The sequence below is a fragment of the Diceros bicornis genome, chromosome 10 (genome assembly GCF_020826845.1).
Source record: "Diceros bicornis minor isolate mBicDic1 chromosome 10, mDicBic1.mat.cur, whole genome shotgun sequence".
In the NCBI taxonomy this organism is placed as follows: domain Eukaryota; kingdom Metazoa; phylum Chordata; class Mammalia; order Perissodactyla; family Rhinocerotidae; genus Diceros; species Diceros bicornis.
This window is the reverse complement of record NC_080749.1, coordinates 41,634,581-41,641,915: the sequence shown is the minus strand read 5'-3', so window position 1 is coordinate 41,641,915 and position 7,335 is coordinate 41,634,581. Positions and strand designations below refer to the sequence as shown.

The 7,335-nt window shown below is 41.9% G+C and overlaps 1 pseudogene; it reads left to right on the top strand.

Moving 5' to 3' along the window:
* Positions 1-2,831: 2,831 nt before the first annotated feature.
* On the top strand, positions 2,832-2,950 carry LOC131411097 (U2 spliceosomal RNA; annotated as a pseudogene).
* Positions 2,951-7,335: the final 4,385 nt, after the last annotated feature.

The following is a 7,335-nucleotide window of genomic DNA, read 5'->3' as shown; positions in this document are numbered from 1 at the left end:
TTAATATGCTGCTATGAACATTCTTGTACGTGATTCCTGGTGTATGTCTGTGTGTATACATTTCTTTAGGGTGTATACCTAGGAGTGGAATTTCTGGGTGATAGAGTATGTGAATCCTCAATTTGACTATGGAATGTTTTCCAAGTGGATTCCCAATATACGTTCCCACCAGCAGTTTAGGAGAGTTCTTGCTCCACATCTAAAATGATAATTCTTCATTCTGAGATAATATATTTCTATATGAAAAAGGTCTTTTTAAAAAAATGACAAAATGATGGTAGAATTAACAGGTTACTCTTTTGGAGTGAACTTACATGGCAAAATAAAGATCTAGTAGTTCCATTTAGACCCTATTTTTTTCCCCTGAAATTGTACTGGACCATGGCATCTCAAACGCTAGAAGCCATTGTCCCATATAACATGATACAGATTGTACCTACTTGTCTTTTTTTTTTGTGAGGAAGATTAGCCCTGAGCTAACATCTGTTGCTAATCCTCCTATTTTTGCTGAGGAAGATTGGCCCTGGGCTAACATCCGTGCCCATCTTCCTCTACTTTATGCATGGGACGCCTGCTGCAGCATGGCTTGATAAGCGGTGCGTAGGTCAGCACCTGGGATCCAAACCCGCAAACCCCAGGCCACCAAAGAGGAGTGCGCGAACTTAACCACTATGACACTGAGACGGCTCCCAACTTGTCTTTTTTAACATCAAAACCACTTGATATATATAGTAGCCAGCCTCCAAGATGGCCCTCAATGAACCTCCTCTCTTAGTATTCATGCCTTTGTGCAGACTTCCCACACTGAATAAGAGTTGATTTTGTGACCAATGCACATGTCAGTGTATGATTTCACAAGCTAGGTCATAAAAGACATTGCTGCTTCAGCATTGGTCTTTGAATCAATCACTCTGGGGGAAGTCAGCCACCATGTTGTGAGGACGCTCAAGCAGCCTGTGGACAGGCCCACATAGAAAAGAACCAATTTGCCAACACCAACTTGCTAACCAAGTGAGTGAGCCACCTTGGACAAAGAACCTTCAGCCTCAGTCAAGCCTTCAGATGATTTCAGTCCTCTAGACTTTGAGTCTTCCAGCTAGACCCCAGAAATCATAAAGCAGAGACAAGCCATCCCCCTGTGCCCTGTCTGAATCCCTGATCCACAAAAACCATGAGATAACATAGGATTATTATTGTTTTAAGCCACCAAGTTTTGGGATGATTTGCTACACATCAAGAGATAACTAACATAATACACATGACCACCTAGGAAGGATCCTTGCCAAAAATTGGAACCTGAATCTGATAATGCCAGTATATTTAACTACAGGTTTAGAAGAAGTAGAGGTGACAGAAGAACATGTTAAACAACTATACCACAGGGATGCAATTAACAAAATCCAGAATATAGAAAATTCTATAGCACAAATGACCCAATTTCTTCAACTAGTAAATTGGAAAAAAGGAAAAAATGAGGGGAAGCTAAAAATTAAAAAGGACTTACAAAGTATGATTGTTGTATTATTCCCAATATTTGCTGCCCACTCCTGTGGGAGAATTATACTTCTCTTCTCCCCACTGACATCAGCTTTGGCCATATGATTTTCTTTGACCAATGAAATGTGAGCAGATGTGATGGTTGCTACTTTTCAGCAGATGTTTTAAAAGTCATTGTATTTCAACCATTCCTCATTTCCATCTGCCAGGAAGTGGGTATATCCCAGATAGAGACTGTTTCTTCAGCCCATGGCTGGGAGTGAAGAGGATGCAGAGCTGACTCACAATGGAAATTCACATGAGCAAGAAATAAACCCAAGTTGTTGTAAGCCACTGTGATTTTGGAGTTGTCTGCTACCACAGCATAACCTAGTGTAATCTGATTCATGCAAGAAATGTTTCAATCAAATACAACAGATAAACCTTGTTAAGATCCCAGTTTATGAAACTATTGCAGAAATTTGAATACGGACTGGATATTTAATAATTAAGAATTATTATTTATTTTTTAGGTGTGTTTATGGTATTGCAGTTATGTTTAAAACAACAAAAAGAGTTCTTATATTTTAGATGCATGGACCAGGGAGAAGGGAGAGTAGGTGGGGATATAGATGGGTCATGAGTTGATAATTGTTGAGCTGGGTGGTGAGTACATGCCAGTGTATCATACTATTCTTTCTACTTTTGTTCATGTTGGATATTTCTGTAATAAAAAGTTTTAAAAATAGTCTGTTGATTTTAATCCCAGATTTGTTCCTTGACTATCAAAGGGGTACAGCAAATATGGGAGCTGGGAGGAAGGAGCTGACCGATTAAGTTTAGTGAGTGAGTACACAAAGGAGGTATTTAGATCGGACCTCAGGAAGAATATATTGAAATTGATCATTCTCAGTGAGAAAGATGTTTCTTCAAAAGCATTATATCAAGTCTTAAGTAGAACTATTATCCCTTCCCTGTCTATTGGCTAAAATCAAATGCAGTATCTGTTCTTATCAGTTAAAGCATTTGCCGTGTTGGGCCGGCCCCGTGGCTTAGCGGTTAAGTGCGCGCGCTCCGCTGCTGGTGGCCCGGGTTGGGATCCCGGGCGTGCACCAACACACTGCTTCTCCAGTCACGCTGAGGCCGCGTCCCACGTACAGCAACTAGAAGGATGTGCAACTACGACATACAACTATCTACTGGGGCTTTGGGGGACAAAAAGGAGGAGGATTGGCAATAGATGTTAGCTCAGAGCCGATCTTCCTCAGCAAAAAGAGGAGGATTAGCACGGATGTTAGCTCAGGGCTGATCTTCCTCACACACACACACACACAAAAAAGCATTTGCCGTGTTCTCTATCTGTGTACTGAGCATTAAATTAATGTTTGGAATTAGGAGGTGGACTGGGAGCTTGCTCTATCTACCCCATGCCTCAGCCTGGAACTGAATTACTTCCAGGAATGGTGCATTCCTTCTGAGTTAATGATAGATTGTTTTCTATTGTTCCGTTTGTCTCCTACAGAGTTCTCCAATTCACTCTTTATGAGGCTCCAGACTACATTTCCATAGTCTGCGCTGCAAGGATAGAATTTCCTGTAAGTGGAATAGACAAAGTAGCTGAGCTTGAGCCATCATGCCAGTACTGCATCCAAGAGAGTGTTGGACAAGAGGACCACTTGGGTAGGGTGAGGCCTGGGCTGAGGGAGAGAAGAACAAGCCGAGCCCGAGCCAGACCCCATGTCAAGAGACTATGTGCCAGGACATGTGACCCAGGGAGCGTCAACATGGGCAGCTATGGAGAGGGAGGAAAATCTGCTGGCGTTAGGCAACAGCCAGCTCGGTGGTAGCGCCCACTGCCCCCCTGTCCAAAAGAGTCAAGTAAGGAGATCCTGCCTCTCATTCCATCCTCCAAACCTAGGGTGGTCCTCTCAGGGAAGGGGGAAGAAGATGGGTGTGTGAGAGCAGATACATCTTCCACCCCCACTCCCACTAGATTGATATCCAAGTTCTGTGTTGTTTTGTTTTTGAGATTGAAGTTTAAAAATGAATAGGTCCGAGCATTAGAAATGGGACTGGGAAGTTACGGAATTGGATGGAGACATCATTAAGCTAAGAGAGCCCACTGCCCAGAGTAAAGCAGGATTCTACCAGAGGAGGTTGGGAGCAATTAAACAGTTTCATATTTACACTCCAATGAATTGCTGTGCTTCAATAATCATAGGGTTCCTTCATTTTCCCTAACAATACAACAACAAAAAACAAAACCAAAGAAAAACTTTGGTTAGGGTTTTTAGCAACATGCCATCCACTTCAAATTAGACAAAGCCTGTCTTTGTCAATTACCCTTCTTGATCTTTCCTCCCTTCTGCCTTCTCTCCCTTATCCTGCAGAAATCTGTGCCCTCCTGCTGCCCTCTGTGCAATTAACTAGAACCAAACTTATGTACCATCAAAGACACTAAATATATTTTCTTTTAATATTTTGCCTACTGTGACCTACTTTTAGTTCAATTTCAAAAGCGAGGGGGTGAGGTGTGTCCTAAATAAACATGTCAATTAACTCTATGCTACCCTTTTGGCTGCACCATTTTTGTATCATAATCCAAAGTTGTTTTCTATAGTTAGCAAAAGTTAAAAGGATCTTCCATGTCAATGCACTGATATTTAAATTCCAAAATTTCATTTGCTTCATCAAAAATGTATTTCTTTAAGGACCGTTTCCCACTGATAATCCTGATATTAAAGAGCTCAAATTAGTGTCACCTCTGATGTGCCTGAGTCACATGTAGAATCACTTCCAACCCACCCACGCGTCTGAAAACACACTTTTCAGCAATTATAAAATCAAGAGCTGTGAAGTTTGTTTGAAAAGAGAGCATTTTATCAGCTGATGTTATTTCAGTTATTCATTTTTAATGAGGAATCTATGAATATCTTCAAAAATCAGAGTCAAGAAGTAGGCTGTCACCTAAACAAAAAAATCAAGTTACGTTCTGAGGGTTTCGGCAACATTGGGTGATTACTGTCATAATTTAAATACTTCAGCTTAGACAGCAAGATATATGTGTGTGCTTTAAAAATTAGTTTTACTATTTGCCCTAGGAGTAGTTAATGAACTCTTTGGAGCGCTCTGATGGGGAATGCACACCCCCATCAGAGCGCTGGGGTGGTTTGTGAGCATTGAAGGGCCCTATTCAGGACCTTGGACTTGGAATCTGTGCTGATGACAGCTCCTTCAAATATTCGTTTCTGCATTTACACGAGAGGATTTATTCTTTAGCATAAGAGATGTTAGAAATAACTTTTTATTGGTGAAATGCATGGTTTTTGAGGTATGTGTGCTGCCCAGGCACCTCACCCTCAGACGAATGGGGTATAAATTTTGGGTGAGCCCAGAATGCTGCTCCAGGCCTAGTGTTTATTTAGTCCTGCGCCTGCCACTTAATGCAGGATTCTGTCACCTGATCCGGTGAGGAGTGTGGCTGGATCCTGCTCTAAGACGTGGTGGCATCTGGGTCAAGTGAACATTTCACACGAAGTTCTGGTTGGGAGCCGTGAGCTCACAGAACATACAAGGACGATTTGCCTGACTCTTGTGCCTGTTTACTAATCAGTGTTTGCACGTGGAATTCAGTAGGAGACTGACTTTCACGGATCTCACCGCTCAGGGGCCCTGTGAAGGGCGAGAAGGCCCAGGCTCTAAGGACACAAATTGGCAGAGGCCCCACCAAGACGCTGACAATCATGTACCACCAAACTGGCTTAAGCCAGTTAACAACATTGGGTCCACAGATAGTTACCATGAGATGTATTTAACGGAAAAAAAAAAAATGAGGGCCAAATGGGAAAAAAAAGCTACATACAATGACAGAGATTCAAAGAAGATTCATAGAAATGTGGCTTTGTCTATACAATGATAATAATATCAAAAATTGCATGGGGCTTACTATGTGTCAGGCACTGGTTTAAGCTTTTGCTCATTCTCACTCTCTCTCTATGAATATATATATTCATTTAATACTTGTCACAACTCTATGAAGAGATGCTATTAACAGATTATTAACTCCATTTCACTGATAAGGAAATTGAGGCACAAAGTATGACTTGTCCTAGATCTTACAGACAAAGTGGGGAAGCCGTGATTTGAACGCAAGAAGTCTGACTCCAGAATCCAGGCTCTTACTGTTGTAGATACCAGAGTTTCCTTTCTGAAAAATAGCAGTTGGTACGCGACCAGGAGCCACAGGAGTTTATAGGGTTAAAGAAAACTGGACTTGCTCTAAGAGCCCGGGGGAAAACTAAGGAATTCTGAGGTTTTCCTTGGCTTGAGAAAAGGCCCTTACCAACAAGAGATTTTTCTGTCAAGCATCATTTGGGCAGCAGGGCTTCTGTGATGAATTAAAAATAAAGACCTGTCACTTGGTTGATGATGTGTATAACAGTTTTCCTAGACGCAACAAAGCTGCCGAGTATTAGGAGACTTTACAGAGAAAGGCAGGCAGCAGACAAGCTGCTTTTCTCTTTTCCATGTTTGACTTCCTCCCTTTTATATCTCCCTATATCATCCTCTACTGGAAGAACCGCTCACACGTGTGAGATTACTGATATAAGCCACAGCAAAACATCCCTTCATAAAGCCGTATTTTTCTCTGTTCTGTTCAGTCCCTCAGCCAGGTCAAGAGCTGGGATAATCTGATTACTAGCACGGTTATTTGTTGAACTCTTTACCTGCAGCTATAAATCTGATCTTGCATCTTTCTTTGCAAGTTTCTCTCTGGGCATGCTTCTTAGAGGGGACAGAAACCACCAGCCCATAACCAGCACTCTATGGATGTCCTTTATGCAGTTATTCACTTTAATTCCTGTAACATAATTTGACCCACGTATTGTACAAGTGCGTGCTTGGAGATCCACTCAGGGCCTTTTTCCATTTCCCTGTCACCGAGGTAAGGTGGTATGCATCTCCAGCAGTCCCCTCTTCTCAACCTAGCTGTCTGTGTACTGAGGATCCTGGTAAACCAGCTGCTCAACCATGTCACACAGAACTGCAGGAAACTGACCCTGAGCACAGCAGACTAACATAACGGCTCTGGGGGCTGCCGGATCCCCAAGCTTTTCAAGGTTCTAGGGTTTTTAGGGTTCTTGTAACTGTTACTTGGTAAGTTGCCAATTCTTTTAAAACAATCTCCAATGTTTGGGCACATGAAAAGATGTTCAACATGACTAATCATTAGGGAAATGCAAATCAAAACAACAATGAGATATCGCCTTACACCTGTTAGAATGGCTGTAATTACCAAGACAAAAAATAACGAATGTTGGAGAGGATGTGGAGAAAAGGGAACCCTCCTACACTGTTGGTGGGAATGCAAACTGGTGCAGCCATTATGGAAAACAGTATGGAGATTTCTCAAAAAATTAAAAATGGAAATATCATACGACCCAGCTATCCTGCTACTGGGTATTTATCCAAAGAACTTGAAATCAATAATTCAGAGAGACTTATGCACCCCTATGTTCGCTGCAGCATTGTTCGCAATAGCCAAGACGTGGAAGCAACCCAAGTGCCCATCAACAGATGAATGGATAAAGAAGATGTGGTATATATATACAATGGAATACTACTCAGCCATAAAAAAAAGACAAAATTGTCCCATTTGCAACAACATGGATGGACCTTGAGGGTATTATGTTAAAGTGAAATAAGCCAAACAGAGAAAGATAAACACCATGTGATTTCACTCATATGTGGAAGATAAACAAACACACGGACAAAGAGAACAGATTAGTGGTTACCAGAGGGGAAGAGGGCTGGGGGTGGGCATAAGGGGTAAAGAGGCACATATATATGGTGACTGAC